This window comes from Maniola hyperantus, chromosome 3 (genome assembly GCF_902806685.2).
Source record: "Maniola hyperantus chromosome 3, iAphHyp1.2, whole genome shotgun sequence".
Classification (NCBI taxonomy): Eukaryota; Metazoa; Arthropoda; class Insecta; order Lepidoptera; family Nymphalidae; genus Maniola; species Maniola hyperantus.
This window is the reverse complement of record NC_048538.1, coordinates 12270120-12283240: the sequence shown is the minus strand read 5'-3', so window position 1 is coordinate 12283240 and position 13121 is coordinate 12270120.

Below are 13121 nucleotides of genomic sequence, written 5' to 3'. Positions count from 1 at the left end.
AATTCGGAATTAAGCCATTTTACTAATCTTTAACTTTAGCATAATCTGTGTAATCCTCGATAGCTGGATTAGGTACTTATTCGATAAAAAAATTATCAGAGTGTGCCTCTGATAATTTTTCAACACGTAGAAAAATAGCAACGTCATTCGAGAAAATTATGACGATTTTATAGTTTGTGATATTATTACGATTAGTAAGCTGAAGTGGCAGTGGGCTAGGCCATGTTTGTTGCAGAACCAATGGCCACTGGACACAATGGGCAGATGGCGTGTTCTGCAGAAGAGACCGCGTACTGGCTAACGTAGCGTGGGCTGTCTTTCAGTCCACTGGATTGACAACCGTAAGAAGATGGCGGAACGTGGTTGGATAGGAAAGATAGAGGCTAGTATCTGCTGGAGTGCTCTTGATACCTAGTGTCTGATGATGATGTTAGGTATGCCAATTGATTTTATCAGCTATTTGATACCTACTTGAATTCCCGAGAAACTTGTAAAATTATTATCAATAGATACAGTCTGCAAAAATCTAAAAAATATTATTTAAATAAGGTATGTTTTAAGCTTGATTGCTTTCGTCAGAAAAAAGGCGGCAATCAGCTAAAAGCAAAATCATTTTCCAATTTCATTTCCTCTGACCGGGTATCGTTGTGGAAATGGAACAGAACAAAGGGGGATCACAAAGGCTATCCGCTCCCCTGCCTCCCTCAGAGGGTAAAGCGAGCAAAGTGGGTGAACCGGGTGCCTCCCCATTACCCCCGGGGCCGAGGGCTTGCGTGCACTAATTGCGCGCTTAAATTGGGGTAATGCATGAATTCGTTTGGCATTTTAATATTGTATGAGCCGTGTTGGAGCGGCCATTTATTTTAGTTAGTGCATTATCTCGACACACTATCTGAATTTTTGTGTTGGAATTGGATTTTCTTTTAAATAGAGGTTACGTCAGTGAGTGACTAAGCGTAGCTTGTGGAACGGATCTCTGAGTACTTTGATAACTCCAAATAAATATTCTACCTCTACTTACCTACCTAGTTTAAATTTAGAAACATTTCTACGAGAAAAAGACAAAATTTGCGGGCATGATCTACTTAGTCAAAGATAATTTAGGAACCATAAGCCACAAACCAAGACTAAAAGAGCTGCTCTAAATACTTAGTTACTTATCAATGCTTATAATGAGATAAGCTGTTAATATGAATGTTCCTTTAACACTCCCAAAATAGGATACCCTTCCAAAATAATGTAGGTAGGATAACTATTGTGCAAATGAAAGCAATATCGTCAGAGCTGTCACGCACACGTTGCGTCGAAAATGCTGACTCACAAGCTATTAGAGTTTGCCTCCTCGGAAAACTGACAAGATTCGATTGAAACGCCGTAAATAAAACATGTTGCAACGATCACCCTTCGAAGCATTCACATTATTAAGTTACGCGATCCCCGAAGCGTTTTGCCGCCAAAACAACGAACATTTTGCCCCCCGGCGCGGTAAAAACATTCACGTCGGCCGAGCTCCGAGCGCGAAAGAGAAAACCCTACAGGGCGGAAAGGGATGGCTGCGTTAATATTTTACAGGCATCTCCGCATCAGCGTTGCCCCCGTCATTAAAAATTAGAACCTAATCAACCTATTCGTAAGGTCGGAAACGATTCATCCAGCAACAAGATCGCGTGTGTGCCCTTACGTCGGTGAAAGGAAATTACAACCACACCCACATATAATGTTGCCGCAGTAAAAAACGTGTGAGAAGAAATAATGAGCGGTTACTGGCGAGTCGAGAACCGAGAGCGGCGATCTCATCTTTTTTCGTACATCCTTTAATTGATTAGAGGAAGGCATCGTCAAAGGATGTTAGCGTGGATGTTAATAGGCATCGACGAGTGGAGGCGATGAATGATGGATGAAGGGTCCCGCGAATCTGATTACAAATTTAAATGCGGGATGCAGATGAGCTGCTCGTGATCGCCGCCTGTTGAAATTCAATGAGAACGAGGCCATCGCGATCATGCGTCGATAAAACACAAATCAATTGTCATTCTGAACATACATAGTCGACATTGTTCCTGGCTGTTGGGACATTTGGTGTTTCTTTATTTGATTCCTGTACAGTATTGTATTCGGTAGGTGGTCTTTATATAAATTTTTGACGTGTTCTTTTTATCCTGCGATAGGGATCTTTATTCCGAACCTAAACAGGACTTCAGATAACAATAATACTGGCTTGGTACAATTTACGGACAAAACTTTTGCAGCGTGCACTTGATTACAAAAAATTTTAACCGCAGTCAAACTTATAGGTATGAACCATTATGTACAAGCGGTCAGATTTTAATAACTACAATAAAAGAATGATAAACCCCCACCACTATATTTATTGGCCTGTAATTCTTTATTATCTGCGGTAGGGTAGACAAGACTCGTGAAGTATTTACATTTCTCGCTAAAATATTACCTACCAACATTAACAACAAGGAAGTTAAGGGAAACCAGGCTTTTCTATCTTAAAAATATAAAACAGTTCAAAACAATGTTCAAAAATTTGTTGTTTTTCCTTGCCGTGCCTACTTACTTAAGTAGCTAATCAAAAACGCATAATGAGTAATTCAAGATTGGACTAATTGAGAATAATGAATGAATTAATATACTTAATTTAATTGTAGCACAAAATTAATACAGGAAAACACATAAAAAGCAAAATAAAAGTAAAGGTAGGTACAATTTGGCGGCCTTATCGCTACCTAGCGATCTCTTCCAGGCAAACAGAAGAAGATGTAATTTATAAGGTCCTTTGGCAAAGAAACACGTCCCTAGTGGGATTCAAGCTTCAAACTCAAGAACCATTCCGTAGGCATATTGTGCAAAAACTCTAGTTTAACAAAAACTAGAAAACTCAGTATAGTTAGAGTCCTATGGAAAGCTATAAACTCTCTTGTGGCCTGTGCTCCTGAAATCGAATGAGTTTTTTAAATCCGCAGGTCGATTCCGTAAGACCTGCATCAATCATTACTACAATCGCAATTGTTGTGATTGGCTGAATTTATGGTATTCTTGTTGCAACAATGAATTGTAGCCAATAGTGAGCAAAACGTTAACCAATCGGAGGTGATGGCGATCGTAACGTTGTAAGTAGATGTTATCCTACCGCGCTTGAGCGCCTGATCTCGTAATAGAAGAAGTTGAGCTGCAAGTACCAACATATGATTCTAACACCGTCATTTGCTGTCGGTTGGTAAAAAAGTTAGACTACTCATACCGCCACTTTTAAAATCTGACATTCACATTTCACAATCCAGTGACAGTCAATGAATGATGGATAATTCCTACCTTGGATGAATATTGAATAATTATATCTCTATGATTTCTACTTACTACAAATCCTGCCGAAACACTTATTCGAACAAGAATCAACTCCGTAGGCACTAAATTAACTAAGCGTCTCTTGTCGGCATTTGTTTGGGAATGAAACCATGAAAAATACCAGATCTCTAAGCGTTCCTAAAATTTTATGCAAGTTCGTTTGTTGCCCTTGACTAAAGTTATCGTATATACTGGCAAGTAATAATAAGTTCTCTTAAGAACTCCAATTATTTAAACACCCACAGTTAACTTTTTATTTGGTAACTTCCTGTTGGTGCCTGAGTACCTCTTCTCTCACAGGATCACTGTCAGTCACAGACGTTTTTCTACTCGGTGCTCTTAGTAGATAGTAGGTAGGTACGTATTAGAATTTTACTTTCAGTTCTTCCTCAACGTTCTTCTTCTTCAACTGTCCCTCTGACTAACGAAAGTTGGTCAGCACTCGCAATGTTCGTCCACTCTCTGATCCTGCAGAACATTCAGACTAATGTGGCTCTTACCAGCTACTATGCCTATCGTTATTACTTATGTCAGCAACACTGACTAAATTACTAGGTATTTTTAGCTAATTTTAAAGAATTGGTTTGAATTCAAAGTATTGATCAAGATTATCAATTTATTTATTGAAGTTAGTTTAATGAATTGGACATTGTTTGACTTATCCGATGTCACGCGATTTGTGGCGGGCAGCCATTTTGAATCAATTTGTATAAATACCGGTGTTTGGCCCTTTTGAAGGCAGTCTCGCTCTGACTCGAGACTCGACGACTATTAAATACTTTTTGTGTTTAGGTCGCTATTTCAATCAAGTGGTTGCAATAAGCATTTGTTCCCCAATCAAGTTAATATTTCAGTTAGTTTAGTTTAACGACTAAAACTCTCGATAAACCTCTACGCGTTGTGATCCATATCCGCGCGCAAGTTTAATATGAGAGGACATTTTAACTAAACTCATCTAAAAATACCCAATGATTTGCTTGCTTTTCTGACTGACTCTTTCACTTATTACTTGCAAAAGCCATCAGTACCTACAAATTGTGTATCTAAAATCTAAATCTAAAAAGGTGACTGACTGACTGATCTGTCAACGCACAGCTCAAACTACTCAACGCATCGGGCTGAAATTCAGCAGGCGGATATAATATATTATGTCGTAGACATCTGCTATAAGAAAGGATTTTGTAAAATTCCACCCCTAAGGGGATAAACCCCCAATTTTACTCCTAGAATTGCTTGTGTAGTCCACGCGGATAAAGTCGTTGATTACTTACATGAATAGACATACCTAAGCTAGTAAGGCATAAGTACGTACCTACCTACCCAAGATTTTTCCCTATTTGACGGTCTTTCAAAAATCACACTCACTTCGGAAAATTTGCCACCTTATATGCTTATTGCAATAGACCTACCCACCTCCATTATTAGGTATGGAACTTATTTCAATACATAATTCTGTGCCTACGCATCGCTTGCAAGTTGTAATATAGGTAGTACCTATACCTAGGTTTTTTAGGCATGACGTCAGTGTACCTAACCAGGCAATTTTTAGCAAATTGTGTAATTTTTTCCGTAGACACACTTGGAAGATGTAATTATTAGTTAATTATGTGATAAAAGTAATATAGGTAGTATGTATTAAATTACGGAATTCACTTATCTAAATGCTAGAAAAGATGGCATGAAACTAAAGAAACTAAGTAGTTTGTAAAGAATCTACGGATACTAGCGATCCGTTTTTATATAATTGCTTATTTATTCAGAAACTAAAAATAAATAACAAGTCTTCTTTTCATCGTATTCTGTTTGCGCAATCGGAATGTTTATGTGATGGCAACGATACAAGGCAGTTTGTTGCGCAGTGAAAAAACCACTATAAAAAGACCCGAGTATCTTTGAATATCAACTCTAGATGTGTTATTCTTAAATGCTACAATGGGTACGAGAGGGGTCTCTGTAACTGGTTATGATTAAACCCAGAATCTCCTTATGGAGTCTGCGTTCCTAGTAACTCGCGTATAATGCAACAGGTTGCGTCTGGGTCTTTCTTTCTGGGTTGTTGGAACTAATGAATGAAAACTGTCCGTTCTAGGATCGGCAACATGGTCGGTCGAGAGTTTGTTTTATGGTCGTTTCTGTGTGACTGTCGTTGTATTGTATAAATATCGTTAATAAAGAACTTATACCCAATCTAACAAGTACAAGTATAAAATACAAATTATTTAAAACATCCACAGAAATTCGATACACATTAACTACATTGTGGTAATCAATAGAATCATTTCGAATCAAATTAAACAAGTAGAAAATACAAAAAGCTAAACAATCTTAGCAGCATCGGCAGAAATGCTTTGAACCACATGAGTAGATCTTTGAACCCTTAAAGTAGGTAGCAATAAGTACATTTCGTTATATCGATCCTAATTTCAGTAATACCACCGTGACTGCAATCACACCAGCTCGTTATAGACCAAGATCCGCAAAGCACCAGACCTGTCTTATTTTCTGAGTAACAAAATGTGTGGGACAATGTAGTCTTTGTATGTACCTACCTTTTACGTTTGCATATTTGCTAGCTTGGACCAAGGGCCAATTTAAAGATATCAAGCTGCTTAAGGTGGTTTGATACATCCGGCCGCGATTTTTTTTTTTTTCAAATTCAAATTTTAGTTAGTTTTCAAAAATAGTAGACTAATCATACATCGAAAGTTTATGGTAATGAGTTTTGCGGGCATAACACTTATGCATCTACATGTTTTTCCATAAAGCTTTGGTCAAAAATACTCATTTACTTCATATTTGTTCCTGAAAGATAATTTTCTGAATTTTCCCAGATTTGCACAAATATGAAGTAAATGAGTGTTTTTGACCAAAGTTTTTATGGAAAAACATGTAGATGCATAAATGTTATGCCCGCAAAACTTATAACCATAAGCCTTCGATGTATAATTAGTCTACTAGGTATTTCCGAAAACGAACTAAAATTTTAATTTTCGCGGCTGGATCTATCAAACCACCTTAAGGTACAAAAAAAGTTAGTCACTTTTCTTAAAGTCTGAGTGCTCATTTTTATATTATACTGGCTTATGCTCGCGACTTCGTCCGCGTGGACTACACAAATTTCAAATCTCTATTTCACCCCCTTAGAAGTTGAATTTTAAAAAATTCTTTCTTCGCGGATGCCTACGTCATAATAGCTATCTGCATGCCAAATTTCAGCCCGATCCGTCCAGTAGTTTGAGTTGTGCGTTGATAGATCAGTCAGTCAGTCACCTTTTCCTTTTATATATTTATAGATGTGTTGAAATTACGCCCCACGGCAGATGTCTGGCAGTATTGATTTTATTAATTACTAACAATACTCTGTTATACATAAAAATCAGCACATATCACAAGTTTTGTTACTCAAAAAATAAGACAGGTCTGGCGCTTCAGGGATCTTGCTCTATAAGAATTAACGCGTACTAAATGTTTTCGCCGCTCATTTCTTTGTTTTTGTTGTTTGAAATTAGCGGTTCTTAGCGGTTGTTGGAATATGAGTCGGAAATCTAATTAAGCAGCGATGATGAGATTAAAAAATACCTACCTTCCTTGCAAGTATATCTAATTATAATATGGAAGTGTACCTACTAGAAGGATAAGCGAAGAGAATGAACAAAAAGACTTTATTGGCGGTAAGTATTTGTGATAACAAAATGGAAAAAGTATCACAACACACTTACAATTAGAAGTTAAACGATTTTGTTTATTTTGAATATTATAGAATCCAACTTCGGAGAGCCTAGGATTCGGTACCTAACGCGAGCTTTATAATTTTACAAAAAAGCCACCGCACCGGCCGCGTATTCATAAATACCACAGTAAATACCCGACGTGTTATCCGCCCGAAATAGCTTCGTAAATACCAGACGTGACACACGTCAGGTATTTAGGTACGAGACTAAAAATATGGGGAAGCTTATGATTTGGCATCATTAGGTATACATAGATACCTACCTACTTGTTAAGCAAGAAAAATTGCTGGTAAATAAGCACGCAACGCAATAAATAAATAATCAAGTGTAACATGTTTTGCTCTGCAACCAAACTTAATATTATCAGCAAATTAACAAAATACTTATATTCAGTCAGCTTGATATCACATTTATCAGTACGTCAGTTACGTAAGGGCGGCTACCTGGAGCTGGTGTTGAAAGTAGACTCCCTTTTGGTTGTGAAAATGATTTAATTAGGACATTCGTATCGACGTTGGAACACGAAGGCCTTTAATTAACTATCTTATTTAAGTTACTATACTACTTATGTTAAATTAATGCTTGAGCTAATTTTAATCAAAAAAAACAAACTATAGACTTACCCGATAGACTTTACTTGGACGATATCACTACAAGCAGTGGTCAAGAAATAAGTGATCTATTTAATAAATACTTTCATTCTTCTTTTGAGCCAAACTCCTCTTGTTCTACATCCGCCGTTTACAACCCGTGCAATTCCACAAACGAAACGTGTATCAGCCTATCGTCTATCAGTATTTCTCTATCAACTGTCAAAAAATACCTAAAATCACTTAATATCAATAAAGGGTCTGGACCCGATGGCATACCACCCCTTTTTCTAAAAAAATGTTTTCATTCAGTGTCAATTCCATTGTGTATTTTATTTTCCTTATCTCTGAAAACAGGTATCATGCCTACATATTGGAAGCAATCTTATGTTGTTCCTGTTTTTAAAAATGGTGACAAGCATGATATTAAAAATTACCGTCTTATTTCTAAGATTAGTTGTATTCCTAAATTGTTTGAACACATAGTTTATGATAAAATTTTCCCAATTTTACGTCCCTTGATCATAAATCAGCAACACGGATTTATTAACAGAAAATCAACAGAAACAAATTTATGCGAGTTCACTGATTTCGTTACTTCAGCAATGGACAGCGGCTATCAGGTTGACGTCGTTTACACAGATTATTCTAAGGCCTTCGACAAAATTTCCCACAATATCCTTATTTCTAAACTTAAACGTATCGGTGTACACGGGGACCTGCTTCGATGGGTTAAATCATACTTATTTAATCGTAGTCAAGCTGTTACAGTCAAAGGATACTGTTCATCATTCATCCCTGTCCCTTCAGGTGTGCCTCAGGGCTCCCATCTTGGTCCATTATTTTTTAATATTTACATAAATGACATTTTATCAGTTTTCAAACACTCAGAGTTTTTACTTTATGCTGATGATAATAAGATTTACAAAATTATAAGAAGCGTAAATGATTGTATTGATTTACAGAAGGACTTAGATTCACTTTGTCAGTATTGCTCCCAAAACTCACTATTCTTAAAAGTGCAATCTTATAACATTTACAAGAAAACGCAAACCTAAAAACTTTGATTATAAACTAAGAGATGAAATTTTGACCAGGGTGTCCTCGGTAAAGGATCTTGGCGTAATATTAGATAAAAAGCTGATTTTCGATGAACACGTCAACCACATAGCTAGTAAGGCTTACAGGATGTTGGGATTTGTCTTAAGGATTTCCAAAGAGTTTAAACTACCGTCAACACTTGTAATTCTCTATAACTCGTTCGTTAGATCATCTCTGGAATATGCTTCCACAGTCTGGAGTCCTCAGTATAATGTACATAAGGATAAAATTGAAAGAGTCCACAATCGGTTCAAAAAACGACTAACATATTACATATTAAACAATACTAATAGTAATGACAATCCCCATATGCCAGTTTCAGCTGCTGACAGACGTGTTCAAAGAGATCAAATCCTTTTATTTAAGCTTCTTAACAACGGCGTTGACTCACCATATCTGCTATCAAAAATATCTTTAAGGTGCCCACGGGTTAACTCCCGGCATCGGAAACTGTTTCATATTGCACCAAGTAAGACTAAACACGCTGATAACACATTCATACGACGAAGTTGCAACCAAGCTAATCATCTATTCGCGAAAATTCTTAGTGATGAAATCATTTATTTTGATAAGGATTAATAGCATGAGTAAAATAAACGCGTTTAAATGTAGTCCAAAAAAAATTCAAGATTTTTAAATAAAAAAATGGTTGCTGTGCCTCACTCGACATAGATGGGTATAGTGTGTCGCGGACTTTTTTGTAGATATTTATAAGATCTACAATTAATTAGAACATTTTATGGTTCTATCTTTTATAGTTTAGGCAGCGTACGCAAAATAAGTAACTTTTCTGGTTGATTTTTTACACCTTGTGTCCGAAAAACCCAAATATCTTACGGAACCCTATTTTTTTCCAAAATAAAATATAGCCTATGTTACTCGTGGATAATGTAGCTTTCGAATGGTGAAAGAATTTTTAAAATCGGTCCAGTAGTTTTTGAGCCTATTCAGTACAAACAAACAAACAAACAAACAAACAAACAAACAAACAAACAAACAAACAAACAAAGTTTTCCTCTTTATAATATTAGTGTAGATGTAGATTAGCTCAAGGGTACGAACCACGAGGTATGCGTTACTTCATCGATGGTTACTTTGTACGGGTGTGGACTATGGAGTGGGTATCTGTCCTTAGAGTCCTATGCAGCATCGTACGGGACGGTAAATAGCTTGATGCCTGCCAGTACGTTTTTTGCCAGAGAGTCGTCACTCGCCACGGCTTCAGCCTCCAACCGAACCAGATCAGAGACAATCTAGAAATTATTTTCCGAATTGCCCATGCCGGGCTGAAATCAAACCAGAGACCTCCCTCTTAAAAGACCACTGGGCCTCATCATCTTTTTTTTAATTTATAGACTAGTCCTTGGCTGCAATCAGGCCTGGTGGGTGGCAAGTGATGATGCAGCATAAGATAGAGCGCGCTTGCCTAGAAGATGCCTATTCACTCTTAACTTGAAGCTTACTCATATTATAATTGGAGGGGAAAACTGATCGTCAGCCAATATGCACCCACTGTTAGACATAGGCCTCCTTATGAACCGCCAACGTGCTCTATCTTAGGCTTTTCACATCCAATCTATACCTTAACCCCCCCCCGCAATGTGGATACCTTGCTGAAGGGGGGGGGGGGCTTACGCGTCGTTTCATGAGCTGCAGTCTCCATTTTTGAGAACCTTAAGGTGCTGATAAACTTGAGCATTCACTTGTAATGATCATTCGTGCGAATGTTGCATCACAGAAAAATACGAGAACATTTTAGCGAGCATTCTATCGAGCATTCTAGCGAGCCGAGCACACGCGACCTCTGACATCTTCATGAAGAATAGACGAGCATTCGCTAGAATGCTCAAGATGTTCGTAGCAATATTTGGCTGATGGCTCTATGCTTGGCTCGGCTCGTTGTTCAGTTCGACAAAAATAAAACCGGCGAATGCTTGATGTTCTGTTACAAGTGAATGCTCAAGTTTATCAGCACCTTTATGATTATGACTTTTCCACTTCAACTTGGGGGCTATGTCGGTCATTTCAGTTGTTAGGCGAATCACTTTGTTTCACTCAAAAAAATTCCGAGCATAGGTATTTCCATAGCACGCTAAGCGATTTAGAGTCGGTAGAATAGCTTCACCTGAGTGTCCACGTTTCAGCACCGTCGGTCATTAAGTACCTACTGATAGGGCTTGTAAACAAAATCATGCTAATAGAGATAAGCTACTGTTGCAAAAAAAACAATCGAATGAATCGAACAATAATTATTTATTATTGATCAATGGATTGTCGATTTATCTTCGATTTTGTTCGATTGTCTTCATAGAAAACAATCGAATAAAAATCGACAATCGATTGTTCCATTCATTCATTGTTTTTTAATAAGAATACCAACCGAACGCCCTGGAGCGAATAAATCGAAATCAATTGTGCAATTGCATTCGATTTTCGATTTATTCGTCCCAGACCTACGCGCTAAGTAACAACTTTTTTCGATTGTTCAATTCTGATTCGATTGTTATCGAATAATTACAACAATCGAATAATTCGAGTGTTTTTCGGATGTAAGTATCGCCCATAGCTCATAGAGAGCTGAGGTAAATAAGCGCCACTCATCCCACCCTCCTACGCAGCGACGCACGAGGTGCATCGCTTGAGAGTTGAGCTGAGTGTTCCAATATTTGTTTTTCCCATTAGATACCGGCCGCTAGTAATTTACATTCGACCGATAAAGAGCAATCCGGCAATATTGTTAGAAAGGAAAGCTTCGTGTAAGCACAGTGTAAGTAGGTACCTTTGCGCTTTGGTGTGATCAATGATCATACCTATACCTATCCAACCAGGTACCTACGTATTTATGTAGCTAGGTAGCCTAACCTACTAGTGTAGTGTTAGGTTGGTTATTCTGGGCATGATCTTGTGTATGAGTGCACTCGCCCAGCATCGGGGGTGTTAGAATCAGAAGCTAGATTAAGCTGATTATTGTTATCAAGTTTTTTGTTTAAAAAATTGACGGCTCGCTGGTCTGGTCCACTGGCGTAGATTTATCCCAAGTCATAACACAAATGGGATTACCCATGAAGTAGGAACGGAACAATACCTAAGTAGGTAAGTATAAAGAATTACCTACCAAACAACCTAATCAGAGGTAATCGCCGTTTATTGTTGTTTACCTACTTTCCTGTTTGTAGGCTAAGCTTGCGGAAGTCAGGCAAATCAGTCATTGTTACTATAATACCTTGCTAAATCCAATTACCTTTATCACTCTTTTCAATCCTGATGTGCCGTAATAGGTACCTACAAGGTATCTACCTACATCACGTATTAAATCCCATTTAACCAGATTAAATTATACCTACCTACATTATTACCCTTCCTTTCAATGTAAATAATAAGGTACATCTACATTAGATAGTACTTACCTGTACATTAGATAAGGTGTAACTGATACACATCAGATGGACTACATTTTGACTCGGCTACCTATAGGTATATTATGAAGTTCAAAATTAGGTTAACGAATGCTTCAATCATAGGACAAGAAGACAAAACTGTACACGGGCTCCAGTCTTATTATAAAGCCCACATAATTCACTGCACCTTTCGGCCGGAGCACCTCCTACCATTTGCCCAGCGGGCAGTTGTTACATGCATCACGTTCATGGACAAACCCTTTAGGTACTTATTGGAGTCCCTAGAGTATCGATTCTTCATCGATTCATAAGACATCAATTCTCTTTGTGACTTTCTCTAAAATGGGGAAAGTTCTGAAGAGTCACTTTGAAGTTTGAACTGATACTTACCTACCACCACATAAGTAGATATTTCTACTCTGTGCTGCAACCTTCCCTGTTTTCTGATCGCACCTTTTGTCGAGGTCGCAGAAAAAGAATTCGTCCTCACCACCTGGATGCCTGATTTTCTTCCACCTCTCGTTATTTCAAGGTTTTTCTTCAAGTATGGAACCAGCCTCCATGATACCTATTTTCTGTGTTCCTTCAAAAGCAAATGCTGGGCATATAACTTCAAAAGCAAAACTACAAATGCAAAATGGAGCTATTCAAGGAGCGGCGGAGCGGACAAAACAAAATTCCTCAAAAGACGGCAACGCATTAGCGGTTCCTCTGGTGCTGCTTAAATGTTCATGGGCGGCGATAATTAACTTACCTCGTAACATTAGGTGACGCGCCAGCTCGTTTGCTCAACATTTTCTCACTAATACCTATACAAAAATACCTATAGTAGGTATATCTAATACGGAATTATATTTTCGTAGAGCTCTGTCACTAATATAGGCCATGTGATGTTTTATCGGCCTCAACGACAGAGATAACGCTCTACGAAACCGCTCTCTTTCTAA